The sequence below is a fragment of the Phacochoerus africanus genome, chromosome 9, assembly GCF_016906955.1.
Source record: "Phacochoerus africanus isolate WHEZ1 chromosome 9, ROS_Pafr_v1, whole genome shotgun sequence".
Lineage (NCBI taxonomy): Eukaryota > Metazoa > Chordata > Mammalia > Artiodactyla > Suidae > Phacochoerus > Phacochoerus africanus.
In genome coordinates this window covers 47,344,332-47,362,209 of record NC_062552.1, presented here as the reverse complement: position 1 = coordinate 47,362,209, position 17,878 = coordinate 47,344,332, and the positions used below count along the sequence as shown (strand labels likewise).

General features: G+C 44.9%; 1 protein-coding gene and 1 long non-coding RNA gene across 3 annotated transcripts in view; one reads left to right on the top strand and one right to left on the bottom strand.

Moving 5' to 3' along the window:
* Positions 1 to 17,878, bottom strand: part of PAQR8 (progestin and adipoQ receptor family member 8) — a 124,471-nt gene that overhangs the window by 74,763 nt on the left and 31,830 nt on the right. The gene's annotated exons all lie outside the window — the stretch shown is intronic.
* Positions 2,511 to 16,972, top strand: LOC125136856 (uncharacterized). Of its 2 annotated transcripts, XR_007137235.1 has the most exons (5): positions 2,511 to 2,874; positions 8,165 to 8,309; positions 13,182 to 13,485; positions 15,924 to 16,470; positions 16,746 to 16,972. It is a non-coding gene; the product is annotated as an uncharacterized LOC125136856 (long non-coding RNA). The 2 variants fall into 2 exon arrangements; XR_007137234.1 differs by having other exon boundaries at positions 2,515 to 2,874; positions 15,924 to 16,972.

Genomic DNA, 17,878 nt, shown 5'->3' with positions numbered 1-17,878 from the left:
TGGTCATTCTTTCCCCAAAGGTATTTCTGACCACTTATGAAATGAACTGTCATTTACTCAGTACCTTTTGCTTGTCAGGCCCTGTGCCAAATGCCTTTCTTACCTCCATTAATCATCATAACCACTCTCAGAGCTTGAGGATATTAACCCTGTTTTACAGAGGAGAAAGCTAGGCATAGGCAACTTGCCGAAGGCCATTCCAGCCAGAACAGGATGAAGGCCTGGGTGTGGCCACACCAATCCAAATCTTGTACCTTTCTCTCCTATGCCATTCTGCCTGAAGTCAGGCTAGCAGGCATTCTAGAAGGCAGGCTAGATATTTGCACCTCCTCCCCACCTTTCTTCTTTTTAAGGCCACACCTGTGGCATAGGTAAGTTCCTAGGACAGGGGTTGAATCGGAGCTAAAGCTGCCGGCCTACACCACAGCCACAGCAACCTGGAGCTGAGCCACATATTCGACCTACACCACAGTTTGTGGCAACAATGGATCCTTAACCCACTGAGTAAAACAAGGGATCAATCGAATCTGCATCCTCATGGAGACTATGTCAGGTTCTTAACCTGACAAGCCCAACAGGTACTGTACGAACTCTAGTACATTATTTTTTAAGGGATCTTTTTTTTTTGTCTTTGTGTGTGTGTGTGTGTGTGTGTGTGTGTGTGTGTGTGTGTGTGTGTGTGTCTTTTTAGGGCTGCACCCGTGGCATATGGATGTTCCCAGGCTAGGGGTCTATTTGGAGCTGTAGCTGCCAGCCTACACCACAGTCACAGCAACATGGAATATGAGCCGCATCTGTGACCTACACCACAGCTCCGGGCAACGCCAGATCCTTAACCTACTGAGGGAGGCCAGGGATCGAACCCACGTCCTCATGGATGCTAGTCAGGTTCATTAACCACTGAGCCACGATGGGAACTCCAACCTTTTTCTTTTTTGAAAATCGAAGTTCAAAAGAAAAAAAGAAAGAAAAAGAAACAGAAGTTTTATAGAACCTGGTAGAGCTGGGGCTAGAGTGCCCTCAAGTGAATGACGCCAGAAAACAAACTCCTCCATCTGGAGGGACTGGACTGCCATGTTGGAGTTTCACAGTAATAAGTATGCAATAATCTTCCTCGCACCTCTCAAACCACTTAGTGATACCTGACTAGCATACCTCCCTCTTACTTCATAAACTGAGTCTGAACAAAATACGAGAATTTCCTAAACCTCCTGTGACTGGCTTCCTTCCTTTCTACATTCCACTAAAACTGCCCAACTGTGACTTCTTGGCTGTGTTATTCTACTTTACATCTGTGTGTGTCTTCGCCTCTCTGCAGCATCTAACTACTGACCAGGTTTTGAAACTCTTCCCTCCCTTGATTTAGGGGCAGTGGTATTTCTCTGGCCTTTCTTCCTCAGCCCCTTTCAAAGGCTGTGGTTTCTCTAACTATATTGGTGATGGCTTAGGTGCAAAGAGCAAAACACACCCTGGCTAGTTTAAGTGGAAAGGGATCATTACAAGCTATTAGTTGGCTTACAGAATCCATGGGCTAGTGAAAGACCCTAAGTGGAGTTATTAGGAACAAGGATACTCTTAGGACCAAGTTGCCAAGAAAATTGCTGCTCCTGCCACAAGTGGCACGTGTCTGCTAAACCAAGAGACCGCTGGGGTGGCCACGCACTTGAGACCCAGGTCCATGCCCTATGTATCAGTGAAAGGATGCCTCCTGCCCTGCCTGAGCCCCACTCAGCCTGTTTGGAAGTTGGAGTCTTCTGTGAGGGTGTCTAATTGGCAGAACCTCAATCACGTCCTTGGAAACTAGCTGCCAGGAGTCTGGGTAAGTGACGCTTTTAGCTTTCCAACTTTGCAATACAGGAAGGCACACTAAAAGGAGATTGAAATAGACCTTGAGTCACATAGTCCTTTACATTTTGGTGTTCTTCAGACTTCTGTTCTTGTCCTTTTACTTTTTGGTGCTAAGACTTGTCAATTCATAGCGTCAACCACCATCTCCAACCCTGAGCTCCAGCTGGCTACCAGAGAGCTCCTCTTCCTCTGATGGTGGCGTCTTCCTCCCGTGTTTTCCATATCAGTGAGTGGCCCACCTTCTATCCTGTAATCCAAGCCAGAGCCTGGGGACTTCACTCTGTCTCCTATCTGCCTTGTGCCAGTGGTTATGGCCGTACACAGTTGGTCTGTTTTCCAGTCTTCCTGAGGTTAAGTGGGGCCACGTGATTGTGTCCTGGCCAATGTAGTCTGAATGTAGGTAATGTGAGCAAAGTCCAGGTGAAATCCATGGAAGCCTTTCACACAGTATCTACCAAATGAATGGAGAGACCTTTAAAAATCTGGAGGAGGGCAGAGTCATCCCCATAAGAAGCCTGGGTCCCCAAATGAAGCAATGGAGCTCTGAAACTCCCACAACTGATCTGCATTGGACTGTGATGTGGGGGCTGTGGGGTCACGAAAGCGTGCTGTTCAGATTTCCTGCTGAAGGGGGGAACAAGATGTACTATGGCCCCAGTTCTGCCCCACTGGCTCTATCACTGTGTTTGTGCTGAGGCAACACTTCCTGTGAGCTGCTCCCTGCCAGCGACAGAGCCACTGCTGCAAGACCCAGGATTCCTCCAGCAGATTTTGACTTATGGATCTTCCACTGGCCTGGCTGACTCTTTCTTGGAACTACATTGAAGTCCAGCACTCTTCCCACCCACTCCTCTTCCCTGCCCCTCACCTCTGCAGCTGTCAGATCTGGACTGTGGTCTGAAAGCTCTCCTTGCCTCCCCTGGCATCCTCCTGCTAACCCTTCACAGGCGTGTTTCCTCCTGTAAATCTCTGGCTTGTCTAATCTCATCCTGGCATCTGTGCTCAGAAGACATGAACCAACACAGGGTGAGAAATACATCCTTCATTATATTATACCTTAGAGATCTGGGTGTTGAATGTTAGTTTTCTCTAATATAACTGTCACGTTTTGAATATTTCTAAAAGTAATTCTCTTTCCTTTTTTCAGCTGCCTTAGTTTAGGCCTTCTGTGCAAACTGCTTGTATGACTTAGTGAGTCTTCTGCATCTAGTCTTGGTAACCAACCCAGCTTCCACGTCACCTTCACAGTGACCTTTCTACTATTAACCACTGCTTTTTTGTTTGCTTATTTGTTTTGTTTCTTTTGTTTGTTGTTTTAAAGTCATTAGGTATTTATTTTTAGTTATTTCTTTTGCCTTTTTTTCCTCTTTGCCACACCCATGGCATGTGGAAGGTCCCAGGCCAGGGATGAACCTGCACCATAGCAGTGACCCTAAGCCACAGGAGCGAAAATGCCAGATCCTTAACCTGATGCACCACTTGGGAGCTCCTTACTTACTTTTTTTGTGTGTGTGTGTGTCTTTCTGCCTCTTCCAGGGCCGCTCCCTTGGCATATGGAGGTTCCCAGGCTGGGGGTCTAATTGGAGCTGTAGCCCTGGCCTACGCCACAGCCAGAGCAACGTGGGATCTGAGCCACGTCTGCGACCTACACTACAGCTCACAGCAACGCCGGATCCTTAACCCACTGAGCAAGGCCAGGGATTGAACCTGCAACCTCATGGTTCCTGGTCAGGTTCGTTAACCACTGCACCACAATGGGAACTCCCTACTTACATATTTTTAGTTTTGTGGGTTTTTAAATTTTTTTTTTTTGGTTTTATCACCACTTTTAAAACACCTATACCAGGCTTTGAATACATGTTCTTTCACTGATCACAACAACCTTGCAAGGAAATTATTAGTTCCATTTTACAAAAAGGGAACAAGTTTAAGAGAGGTTAAATATCTTACCTGAAGTTACATATCTGGTAACTAACAGAATTAGGATTTGAACCCAGATCTGTCTGTTGTCAAAATTTGTCTTCTTTTTACTACCCCAGTGTTTTTTAGACTTAATTTTTTTTCCTGTTGCTATATACCATAACAAGTGACATTTGTATGCATTACCTACTCCCTTGAGTTACCCTAAATTCTGATGCAAATTTAGCCGGAAAGTAAAACAAAGACACCATGCACTAATTGGGGAAGGGGCATTATCTTCATAAAAGCATATTATAAATATGTGAGTAAATAAAGTATCCATTTAATAACACTAATGTTCTAGACATGTTTATATTTTCTATCCTTTTTAAACTAAAAATATACTCACTGGAAAAACCAAACATGAAGTGGGAAAATTATAAAATGATAAACAATCACAATAGTTGAATCTCCGCTGGTATTAGAGGTTCCATCAGGTGCCAGGCTGGTACTCTGATAAGCTGGGGTGTGGGGTATGCATGCTTCGCCCACAGCTCTGGTGATAACGCCTTTCAAAAGAACACTCTTGAAAGCAAGCAGCAGACTGCTGTTGTGTAAAGGTGCAGCCAAGTACCCATTTTAACGTATTAAAAGCAAATTGTTTATAGTTTACATTCATTACTATTGTTTTCTGGGTTTAAATGCATGTGATAGAGACGCAATCTCCAGGAACAGGTGTGAATAGCGCCATGCCCCACCACACCACATGCAAATTTGATGATGTCATGCCCTGCTAACTAGCTTTCAGAGGCTCCACATCCCACTGAACTTAAGGAGTAACTTCCTGAGACCAGCATAGCAGGACCTCTGTGAACTGACCCTCGCTGCACCTCCCGTGATGGCCTCCGTAGTCATGATCCACACCAGCCCAGACACAATAGTGATAAGCTCTTCCACACACCTTGCTTCTTCCCAACTCTGGATCTTTGCAAATGCTATTCCTTCTGGAGGGACCATCTTTCTCCCACTCTGGTCATCTGAAAACTCAAGAGAGGAGTTCCCTTGTGGCTCAGTGGGTTAAGGATCTGGCACTGTCATTGTAGTGGCTTGTGCAAAAAAAAAAAAAAAGGTTAAGTAAATAAATAAAAGAGTTCCTGTTGTTCAGCGGGAACGAATCTGACTAGCATCCATGAGGAGGCAGTTTCCATTGCTGGCCTTTCTCAGTGGGTTAAAGGATCTGGCATTGCTGGGAGCTGTGGTATATAGGTCAAAGATAAGGCTCAGATCCTGTGTTGCTGTCACTATGGCTAGACCAGAGGCTACAGCTCTGATTCAACCCCTAGCCCGGGAACCTCCATATGCTATGGGGGTGGCCCTAAAAAGCAAGTAAATATCAATTATAGCCATTAACTGCCTTTTTTTTTTTTTTTTTTTTTTGCTGCACCATCAGCACATGGAAGTTCTCAGGCTAGGGATCAAATCTGAGCTGCAGCTGTGACCCACATCAGAGCTGCGGCAATGCCAGATCCTTATTAACCCACTGCACCAGGCTGGGGATCGAGCCAGCTTGGCCACAGAGACAACACGGACAACCCCGATCCTTAACCTGCTGTACCCTAGCAGGAACTGCAATTGCTTTGGCTCTTGAAGTTGGAAATTGATTTTACATAAAAGTGTTACTCTAAAATAGCAAGTGCTCAGCAAACAAATGTATTTTAAATGAATGAGTGACTAACAAACAGAGGAAGGAAGGAATGAATAAAAATGTTGGCTTCTCTGGTACACAATTCGTATATGCTTTATGTAGTTTATGAGGATGATTCATTTGCCAATACCCAAAAAGAGTAGATCTTGCATTTTACCGAGGACACCCAAGTGTGTTTTAGTTTAGCTAAAATTTAGGGACCAAAATTTTAGGAACAGAGAGTTTGGCAGAGAAAGTAATTAAGGAGTTCCCATTGAGGCTCAGCGGTTAATGAACCCAAGCAGTATCTGTGAGGACGTGGGTTCCATCCCTGGCCTTGCTCAGTGGGTTAAGCATCCGGTGTTGCCATGAGCTGTGGTGTAGGTTGCAGACGTGGCTTGGATCCCATGTTGATGTGACTGTGGTGAAGGCTGGCAGTTACAGCTTCGATTAGACCCCTGGAATCAGGGGGGATTAGCCTGGGAACCTCCATATGCCTCGGGTATGGCCCTAAAAAAAAAAAGAAAGAAAAAAGAAAAAAAAGGAGGTCATCTTTAACTGCAATTTATTCAGGGTGTTTATTTGGTTTATTTTATAAACTCACTGAAATTGTATGAGAAATTGTGTTTCTGTGTACATGCATTATGAAATAAACATTTATATTTTAAGGCAAGACAAGGAAAATTTAAACATAACCTTTTTCTCTGCCCTTTGGCCTCCTCCCTCCCCTCTACTGTGCATTCTGTACCCACGTTGTGCATTAGCCAGACTCCCCAGTGGCAGAAATATCTGCTCAACCATAAAGTTCAATTGTTCTTCTGACAGCCCCGTATCTCCTTAGAAGATAACATTCCTTCATCAGTCCCTAAGGGGTCACAATGACCCAGCACTCACTTTGTACCTACAGACATCTTTGCTGAGCTTTACCTACAATAGCAGTTTATCATTTCCCTTAAACACAGCAATTAATGCAGAACAGACAGGTCAGACAACCTGGGGAGATACTGGGCCACGCCTAATGGAAGCGCTTCCTTTAAATACTTATGACCTTATTGGTGTTACTAGCTATATTACTTGTATTCTGCTTATTTTTATAAACTCATTATTTCTTGAATTACCATATGTGTGGCTGAGCCTGTGATAAAATTAATGATGATTAGGTGACTCGAAATGATTGATCAAAGATACAATTCTTTGGAGTTCCTGTTGTGGCTCCGCAGTTAACTGAAACCGACCAGCATCCATGAGGATGTGGGTTCAATCCCTGGCCTCGATCACTGGGTTAAGGATCCCGTGTTGCTGTGAGCTGTGGTGTAGGATTGGACCCCTAGCCTGGGAACCTCCATGTATTGCGGGTGCAGCCCTAAAAATACAAAAAAAAAAAAATTAATAATAATAGATACAACTCTTTAAGATCAATGACTGTCATAATGTAACTCTAGATATGGGAAGAAGCAACAAGAGGGAACCATTTCCTGGATCATAACAGACTAGTGAGACAGGCGGTCCAGAGCTCGTGGCTACTGTTGACAGGCCTACTCCAGCAGTAGCATACTGAGTGGCTTATCAAAGAAATCCTCGCCTGACCTGGGAATGTGCATTCCTATTACCATCAGAAAAGGCAGCTACAAAATGCTTCTCAAACCTTGTTGAAATTAAGACTGAAAAGGAGGGTCAGTGGGTTAAAAATCCGGCATTGCTGCAGTTGGGGTGCAGGTTACAACTGTGCCTTGGGTTTGATCCCTGGCCCAGGAACTTCCCTATACTGTGGGTGTGGCAAAAAAAAAAAAAAAAAAGAGAGAGAGAGAGAAAAGACTGAAAAGGAGGGGATTGTAAAGTAAGAATGTGCCCACCATCCGAGTCATTGGCATCGTAGTCGCTGACCTATGCAGGCAATGCTGAAAGGAATTTAGGACAAAGATCAGGATGTGGCATTTCAATGTTGTGGGAAATCTGACAGAACTGGCCCTCAGGTAGTTAGACATTTTCAGGAGAAAATGTTATGAATCCAGTGTCTTGCATTTTCCCATACTTAGAAAAGCACTAAAATCATTAACTAAGATATCTGTTCCTCGCAAATAGCAGCAACCTTCCACCAAGATGTGTGCCTAATTGCACATACCCCCTTCTCCACAATCACAGCTACACTGGCCTCCCCTTTTCCTCTATGGGGCAGAGTCCCCAGAGCTCTCTGAAAGACCGTCTCTCAAGTTACAATCCTCGGGTTGTTTTGAATATAATTTTTCATTTAAGATTGACTATTGATTAATTTTTTCATTGGCACAATTTACATATCATTTGTTCCCATTGTTGGTTTGATTCTTGAAGTTGGGGACTAATCTTATATAAAGGTATTACTCCAAAATAGTACTTAGCAAGTAGATGTTTGTCGAAGAATCAACTGAAAGAGGAAGGAATGAATGAATAAAAATGTTGGCTTCTCTGGTACACAATTCATATTGCTCTGTGTAATTTATAAAGGTGATTCATTTGCCAATATACAAAAGAAAATGGATTTCATATTTGGTTGTGGGCCCTAAGTGTATTATTAATTTAGCTAAAATTTGGGGGTCAGAATTTTAGGAACTGAAAATTCAGCAAAGAAAGTAATTAAATAGTTATTAACTGGGATTTATTCAGGGGTCCACGAACTCACTGAAATTATACTAAAAATTGTGTTTGTGTGTATACACACAAGCTTGAGCCTCACATTTGTGTGTTCTCATTGGGCAGGTTGACAAGCCATCTTTGGAAGGACACGTGGAACAGCCAGATTGATGGCAGACAAAACACTGGGAAGCACTTTGATGGAGGATGAAGAGACTGAGGAGGGGATGCAAAGTCATGAGGATAATGAGATGGCAGAGCCAAAGATGGGGTGATTCATACATTTTAATTTATTGTTGAGTTCTTCACATCTGGCGAAGTGTGCCTTATCAAATATGGCATTAAAAAATACAACCTATTTGCCAATTCAAGGGTGACATGGTCCAAGTTGCCACCCCATCCTCTCTTGTTAATCAGTCTGTGTTAGCCCTTTGCGTGTTGTTGAGGGTGACGAGGACAGGAGACAAACAAAGTGCAGAGAAAGACTAAATTGATTTACATACATAAAACTGACTTGCATATATACTTGTGGAAGAAAGGACTAAGTCCACAGGGGGAGAAAAGGGTCTTTGAAGTTTGCCAGCAGTAGAAAAGAGAAATCTGGAAAGCAACACTTTTTGTTTTGATGTTTCCATCTTTTTTTTAATTATTTTTTTCCCACTGTACAGTATAGGGACCCAGTTATACATACATGTATACGTAATTTTTTCTCCCATTGTCATGCTGCGAAGTAAGTATCTAGACACAGTTCTCAGTGCTACAGAGCAGGCTCTCATTGTATATTCATTCCAAGAGCAATAGTTTGCACCTGTAAACCCCAAGCTCCCAATCCCTCCCACTCACTCCCCCTCCCCAGGGCAACCACAAGTCTGTTCTCCAAGTCCATGATTTTCTTTTCTGTGGAAAGGTTCGTTTGTGCTGTATATTAGATTCCAGATATGAATGATATCATATGGTATTTGTCTTTGTCTTTCTGACTTATTTCACTCAATATGAGAGTCTCTAGTTCCATCCATGTTGCTGCAAATGGCATTATGTCGTTCTTTTTTATGGCTGAGTAGTATTCCATTGTGTATATACCACATCTTCCTAATCCAATCATCTGTCGATGGGTATTTGGGTTGTTTCCATGTTTTGGCTATCGTGAATAGAGCTGCAATGAACACACGGGTGCATGTGTCTTTTTTAAGGAAAGTTTTGTCCGGATATAAGCCCAGGAGTGGGATTGCTGGATCGTATGGTAGTTCTATGTATAGTTTCTAAGGTACCTCCATACTGTTCTCCATGGTGGCTATACCAGCTTACATTCCCACCAACAGTGCAGGAGGGTTCCCTTTTCTCCACAACCCCTCCAGCACTTGCTATTTGCAGACTTATTAATGACGGCCATTCTGACTGGTGTGAGGCTGTATCTCATGGTAGTTTTGATTTGCATTTCTCTAATAATCAGTGATGTTGAGCATTGTTTCAAATTCTTGTTGGCCATTTGTATGTCTTCCTTGGAGAAATGTCTATTCAGGCCTTTTGCCCATTTTTCCACTGTGTTTTTGGCTTTTTTGCTGTTGAGTTTTATAAGCTGGAAAGCAACACTTTGGATGAACAAAACCTAGGAATGAGCTGATGAAATGAAAATTTGTATTTTAAGGCAAGACAGGAAAATTTAAATACAACCTTTTGGAGTTCCGGTCATGGCTCAGCAGTAACAAACCTGACTAGTGTCCATGAGGATGCAGGTTCCATCCCTGGCCTCACTCAGTGGGTTAATGATCTGGCATTGCTGTGAGCTTTGGTGTAGGTCACAGACATGGCTCGGATCCTGTGGTGCTATGGCTGTGGTGTATAGGCTGGCAGCTGCAGCTCCAATTCAACCCCTAGCCTGGGAACTTCCACATGCGACCAGTGCGGCCCTAACAAAAAAACAATAAATAAATAAATAAAACCTTTTCCTCTGCCCTTTGGCCTCCTCCCTCCCCTCTACTGTGCATTCTGTAACTGCATTATGCATTTAGCCAGACTCCCCAGTGGCAGAAATGCCTGCTCAGCCATAAAGTTCAATTGTTCTTCTGACAGCCCCGTACCTCCTTAGAAGATAACATTCCTTCATCAGTCCCTAAGGGGTCACAATGACCCAGCACTCACTTTGTACCTACAGACATCTTTGTTGAGCTGTGTGTACAATGCTGATATATCATTACCCTTAAAGATAGCGATGGATGAAGAACAGACAGTTCAGATGACCTGGGGAGATACTGGGCCACACCTAATGGAAGCTCTTCCCTTAAATACTTACTTGTGACCTTATTGGTGTTACTAGCTATATTATTTGTATTCTGCCTATTTTGCAAGATTATCATTTCTTGTATTTCCATATGTGTGAGTAACCCTCTGATAAAATTAATGATGGTTAGGTGACTTGAAATGATTGATCAAAGATGCAATTCCATAAGATCAATGATTATAAGAGTATAACTGTAGATAATGGGAAGAAGCAACAAGAGGGAACCGTATGTCCTAGCCCATAACAGACTAGTGAGACAGGCGATCCAGAGGTTTTAGGCTACTGTTAACAGGGCCTAGTCCAGCTATAGCACATTGATTGACCTGTCAAAGAAACCCTCACCTGACCTGGGAATGAGCATTCCTAGCACTATGGGACAAAGCGGCCAAAAAATGCCTCCCAAACTTTGTTGAAATTAAGACTGAAAAGGAGGGGATTGTAAAACAAAGAATAGTTATTATTATTTTTTTTAAAGACGGCCCACCATCCACTTCTACAAGGATGTATGCACTGTAGTTGCTGACCTAAGCAGGCCACCCTGAAAGGAATTCAGGACAAAGATCAGGACGAGGCATTTTGTGTTGGGGGAAAACTGACAGAACTGAGCCCTTGGGTAGTTAGATATTTTCCAGGAGAAAATTTTATGAATCCAGTGTCCTGCATTCTCCTGTCTTGGAAAAGCACTGAAACCATTCACTAAGATATTTGTTCTTCGCCAAGAGCAGTAACCTTCTACAAAGATGTGTGCCCGCTGCATATATCCCCTGCTCCACAATCACAGCTACCCTGGCCTCCCTGTACCTCTTTGGGACAGTCCCCAGAGTGCTCTGAGAGATGGTCTTTAAGATTAAATCCTCAGGTGAGCTCAAATAAAGTTTTCCATTTCTTAGATTGACTGTGAATTAATTTTTTTGTTGACAGAGCTGTTGAAATAGGATTTTTAGGAACAGTAATTTTTTGTTGTTGTTGTTTTGCCTTTTTCTAGGGCCGCTCTCGCGGCATATGGAGGTTCCCAGGCTAGGGGTCCAACCGGAGCTGCAGCTGCTGGCCTACGCCAGAGCCACAGCAACGCGGGATCTGAGCTGCGTCTGCGACCTACACCAAACCTCATGGCAATGCCGGATCGCTAACCCACTGAGCAGGGCCAGGGATTGAACCCGCAACCTCATGGTTCCTAGACAGATTCGTTAACCACTGAGCCATGACGGGAACTCCGGAAGTGTGATTGTTTAAGGAAGTGTGATCAAATGTTCTTGCACATTTTCACCAGGCTTCAATAAAGACATAAATAACTTTTTAAGGCTTAGGGCATCAGATTTATGCTTCTTTTTAGTGTGGGTGCCACAAGGCCTCTAAGCAGAAACTCTCAGGCCTCCATGTGTTTGCTCAGGTCACACAGGTTTGCCTGCTTGTCCGGCTATGGAGCAGACCAGCGTCCACACCCAGTGTACCTGCTTTGGGTCTGCCTTGGGTAGGCTGAGGGCAGGTGAGTCATGCCAGGCTAATTGATCCCCATCTCGGTTTCACTGGCCAAGACACACCCAAGTTTCTATTTGTTTTGTGGGAGGCTTGGACCAGTCTTCAGGTTGGAAATTTTCCCAGGACAAACCATGAATTATCTGGACAAAAGAGATCACCATTTTTTCCTAAGCAATTTTTTTTTTTTTTTTTTTGTCTTTGTAGGACCGTACCTGCGGCATGTGCAGGTTCCCAGCCTTGGGGTGGAAACAGAGCTACAGCTTCTGGCCTACACCATAGCCACAGGATCCAAGCCTCATCTGTGACCTACACTACGGCTCATGGCAACACCAAATCCTGGACCCAATGGGCAAGGCCAGGGATCAAACCTGCATCCTCATGGATACTAGTTGGATTTGTTTCCACAGCACCACAACAATAACTCCAACATTTTTTTATTTTAATGACTTGATTTCTTTTTTTTTGCCTTTTTGTCTTTTCTAGGGCTGCACCCGCGGCATATGGAGGTTCCCAGGCTAGGGGTCTAATTTGAGCTGTTACTGCTGGCCTGCACCAGACCACAGCAACGCCAGATCCAAGCCACATCTGCAACCTACACCACAGCTCATGGCAATGCCAGATCCTTAACCCACTGAGCAAGGCCAGGGATCAAACCTGAAACCTCATGGTTCCTAGTTGGATTCGTTTCTTCCGCACCACGACGGGAACTCCAATTTCTTTTACTACTAAAATGCAATTATAACAACCAGGTCCTACTGTAAAGCACAGGGAACTATATTCAATATCCTGAGATAAATCATAATGGAAAAAATATTAAAAGGAATGTATATATGTATAAGTAAATCACTGTGCTGTATAGCAGAAATTGTAATCATTATAAATTACCTATACTTTCATTTAAAAAAAAAGTAAGGAGTTCCCGTCGTGGCGCAGTGGTTAACGAATCCGACTAGGAACCATAAGGTTGCGGGTTCGGTCCCTGCCCTTGCTCAGTGGGTTAACGATCCGGCGTTGCCGTGAGCTGTGGTGTAGGTCGCAGACGCAGCTCAGATCCCGCGTTGCTGTGGCTCTGGTGTAGGCTGGTGGCTACAGCTCCGGTTGGACCCCTAGCCTGGGAATCTCCATATGCCGCAGGAGTGGCCCAAGAAATAGCAAAAAGACAAAAAAATAAAAAATAAAAAAAAGTAAGAAAACAATTATGACAAATTAAAATTTTGTTGTAGTGGATACTGCCGTGTGGTGCCCAAATCCAGCCCCTCCTTTCAGGCCTGCCTTTCCCCAGCTGCTGGAGGGGATTGGGGGGTGGGCTGGTAGATCATATCAAAGCCCCCCTCCCAGTGATTATTCCCTGTTGAAGGGAGCAGCTTCATCCTGTTTTCTCCCCAGGGTCAGTCCATGTCCAAAGCCTGGTCCACATTCCCAATTTGAGGACAACGCTGTCAGGACCCCCATGGAATCTGCTGTGGCCTCTGCAATGACAGCCTCACAGTCAGACTTCCTTCTCTGCTCAAGCTCGCTCCTTCACACCCCTACAGATGTTGATTCAAGAGCACCCTCCAAGAAACCTGATCTCCACTGCAGTCTGCCTCCCAGGAAACCTAGCATGTGATGGTTGGTGGCAAGAGTGGCACGAGAAAGCAGATGCTAAAGCTGGGTCACCCACCAGCTGGCTGGAAATAAGGAGCATATGGTGAGTGGATGGCAGAGTGGGGATAAAGCCAGGCACGCAGACACTGATGACAGTTTCCGGGAGGGCATGCCTTTAAAAGGGCATGCTTTGGCTGGGACAATGGAACCAGCATTTGAGAAGCATGAGGGAATTAATAATTATAAGGATAATGGTATTGGATGGCTGTTGCTGGGGGCAAAGGAAATTCTGAAGAAAGACAAGGAAAGGCTGAGGGTAATGAATCAGTGATTAAAGGCTAAACATAAAAGGCAGAGGTCCTCCTTGGTGGGGTACAATGGGACTCACATCTCCTGTGGCTGAAGGGCAGACAGAGCTGAAGATCAGGCTCAGGATTTAAAAGTAGTAGGTGTCAGAAAAGACTGAATTCCCCTTGGCAGTTCTACTACACCTAAATTCAAACTCTAGTTGGGAAAGACTAAAACACTGGTACTTGGGGTGTGGGTATTGGGGTTGATGCAATGAAAGTCTTCAATTTGCATATTTCCTGAAGCCTCTTGGCCTTCAGAAGGGGTCCACTCCTCCCTGTCAAAGGCTCATGCTCATCACTCACTCAGGAATGATGTTTGGAGGTCTCTGTCTTACAGCACTCATGCTGTTGCCCCTGATCATGACCTGCTACCATTTTCTTTTCTGACGCTAGACCTATATGAACCTATTATAGCCAATAACATAACCCATAAAGTCAAAACAAATGCTGTCAGGGATATACCGGGTCTGCCAAGGAGGAAAGTCATTGTTCCTTGAAGGAGCAGCTGAGGGACCAGTAGAGTTATTACCAGCAGAGCTAAGAGGAACCAAGGGGGAGCAGACCATCAAGTTGGCCAACGGAGTGTTAATAGATACCGGAGCATCTCTTGGCCAATAGGATTATTAGACCCTGGCAAGGATCCCAGCACAAACTGCTAAGACGGCTCTCTGACACTTAGAGAAACTGATGCCCACACTCAGTGAGTAATAAATGCTGGAACTTCTCTCTCAAACAGTGGAAAAAAGGAACCAAATGTCTCATAAAAAGGGGCATGCTTCAGTGGATTTATTAGACGAGGCTGGATACTGAACCAGATGCCTGTTTTCCATATGAAACTCCTTTTGCCAAAGCAGCAAGGCAGGATCTGGTAAGAGGGATCTCAGAAAAGTACTGGTGGCTCTCCTTTATAGCTCATGGTAAGAGATGTCATTACAGAACTGGGCTCCTTGATGGGAATGACAGTAAATTAGAGGTCATGGCAGTGCTTTGATCATTAGAAGCAAAGTGGGTTCAGTTGTTGCAGTGAGAGGGAAGGCTGGAGAGGCAGCAAAAAGGGTGTGACCCACAGAAAGCTGTGGAGATAGTTAATAAAACAGAGCCTCCTTATGGGCAAGACAGATGGGCAGCAACAAAAGCACTGTTCAATCTACTCCACCAAAATAATCAAGGACGGAGTTCCTGTCGTAGTGTAGCTGAAACAAATCCGACTAGGAACCATGAGGTTGCAGGTTCACTCCCTGGCCTCGCTCAGTGGGTTAAGGATCCGGCTTTGCTGTGAGCTGTGGTGTAGGTCGCAGACGGGGTTCGGATCTTGTTTCGCTGTGGCTATGGTGTAGACAGCAGCTACAGCTCCAATTGGACCCCTACCCTGGAAACCTCCATATGCCGCAGGTGTGGCCCTAAAAAGACAAAAGACAAACAAAACAAAACAAAAAAACCCTCAAGATCCCTCACATAGTTTCCATATCTGAGTCAGTTTCACACCTAGAACTCTTGACTAAACTACAGAAGACACTAAGCACTAAGTAGACAGAATGACTCATCCAGGTGACATCAGCCAGCCTCTGTGTTGGGCCTCACTGTTGGCACAACAAAAGCGCCATGGTGGCAGGGATGGGAGGTATACACGGGCTCAACAGCACCAGCTCCCACTCGGCAAGCCTGTTCTAGATTCAGCTGCTACCAACATTTTTCTAACCTGCCAGGAGAGGGACCAACTCTATGTCTCTAATACAGCTCTTGGAGAAGACCCATCAGCCATTTAGTGGGAAATTAACTTCACTAAACTTCTAGTCTAGAAGGGACAATTCATCTTGACTGGAATCAACAAATATTCCAGCTCTCAGTTAGTCTTTCCTATTTATAGGGTCTGTTGGCCTGAAACAAATAGAATGCTGATATTTCTCTAGCAAAGGTGTGTTGATTCAGGATCAGCAGAGAACTGCAGTTTAGGGTCTGCAGCCATGGTGAGCCAGGTGCAAGCACAGAAAGGGAAGGAGACTGCTTTTATAAAGGGGAAAGGACATCAGAAGGGCTGTACTGAACAGAGTCCGAGGCTTTTCATTGGCTGAGAAAAGGAGCCTTTCTTCTACCTATTGGGCTCTGCTATCATGGCAGGGCATAGGAGCTCCCCCTTCTGGTCTCCTAACTCTACTTCATGGAAGTTTCTGTTTATTAATTTTTTTTATAGGCCTCAGCACCATCATCCAAGGGCTTATGGAGTGTTTGATCTACGAAGAGGAGATCCTACAAAAGATCACATTGGAATAAGAGACACACTTTGTAGCAAACAGGGCATGGTAGTGGGTACATGATGGATCCACGGCCCTGTCCTGAACTGTGCCACACAGAGCAATGGGATGGCTTGTTGAGACGCAACTGAGAGGCTAGCTGCGAGGCTGTACCTTACAGTATCTTCCCAAAATCACCCACCGTGATATGGTGCCATGTCCCTATCAGTTAGAACACACAGATCTGAGAACCAAGGAGTGGCTCTGCCTCCTCCCACTCCCAGAGACCCACTGGGAGAATTTTTGCTCCTGTTCCTGCAACGCTGGGCTCAGTATTTAGAGATCTTGGCTCCCAGGAAGAGGATGTTCCACTAGGGTGCACAGCAGGAATCCCATTCAAGTTTTGTCTGCTGTCCAGTCACTTCAGCTTCCTCATGCCAAGAAATCAGAAGGCTTGGAAAGAGTCACCTGCTTGAACGGATAATTGAGCCTGATTGTCTGCAGGAGGTTGGCCTGTTGTTATATAAGGGAGGCATGGGAGACTATATTTGACCCCAATCACCTTGGTTCTCCCTTGTAGCAGCCTTAGCCTGAGAGGGGCAAGGTGACTAGGAGCTCGTCATCCCACTTAGGAAAGCCACCGAAGACCAGCAGAAGTGCTAGCCGAGGGGGAGGGGACTCCACCACGGGTAGTAGAAGACGGAGATAACTGACTCCTAGGTGGGGTCTCAAGACTAGTGGCAGCGCTAAAGACTGGTTTTTCCCATTAACTTTTCTTTTAGAAGTTGGCTCCAAAGACTGATGCCCACCAGGCTGGAGGGAGCTGCCTTACCCAAAGCCATTCCTGCTTCCCTGGGCCGGCCCAGCTTCAGAGCTCCTCCTGGATTCCATGCAGTCCAACCTCCCCTGCACCCCCTCCTGCTGCCATTGGTCCCCCTCAGATGCTGATCCTGAGGTATCAAGCGGTAGAAAAACCTACTGAATTCAAATTTCCATCTCTTTCACTTTCTCTCCATGTGTGTGTGTATGGTTATTGTTGTTACCTTTGTGTACATATGCTTTTTTTTTTTTTTTTGCTTTTTGCCTTTTCTAGGGCCACTTCCATGGCATATGGAGGTTCCCAGGCTAGCAGTCCAATCGGAGCTATAGCCACCGGCCTATGCCAGAGCCACAGCAATGGGGGATCTGAGCTGCATCTGTGACCTACACCCCAGCTCACGGCAATGCTGGATCCTTACCCCACTGAGCAAGGCCAGGGATCGAACCTGCAACCTCATGGTTCCTAGTCAGATTCGTTAACCACTGCGCCACAACGGGAACTCCTGTGTACATATACTTTTGTGTTTATTTGTTATTTTTATTTTATTTCATGTATTTTTTGTCTTTTTAGGGCTGCACCTGAGGCATAGGAAGTTCCCAGGCTAGGGGTTGAATCAAAGCTGCAGCTGCCAGCCTACACCACAGACACAGCAACACCAGATCAGAGCCACCTCTGTGACCTACACCAAAGCTCATCACAGCCACAGCAACACCGGATCCTTAACCCACTAAGCGAGGCCAGGGATCAAACCTGAATCCTCATGGATACCAGTCGGGTTTGTTACCACTGAGCCACAACGGGAACTCCTCTTTCCTACTTTTAAATTTAACATTATATCATAAAGCACTCTTTTCACATATTATTACACAGTATTCCAATTTTAACGTTAGTATTACATTCTCTTCATTTGCTGTTGGATCTTTCTCTCTCTCTTTTTTTTTTCGGCCATGCCCAAATAAACAAACCTAAATGTCCAACAATGGAAGGTTTCAAAAATGATCGTAGGAAGTTCTCTTGTGGCACAGTGGGTTAAGGATCTGGTGTTGTCACTGCCATGGCACAGGTTCCTTCCCCCCTCATGGTTCCTAGTCGGAT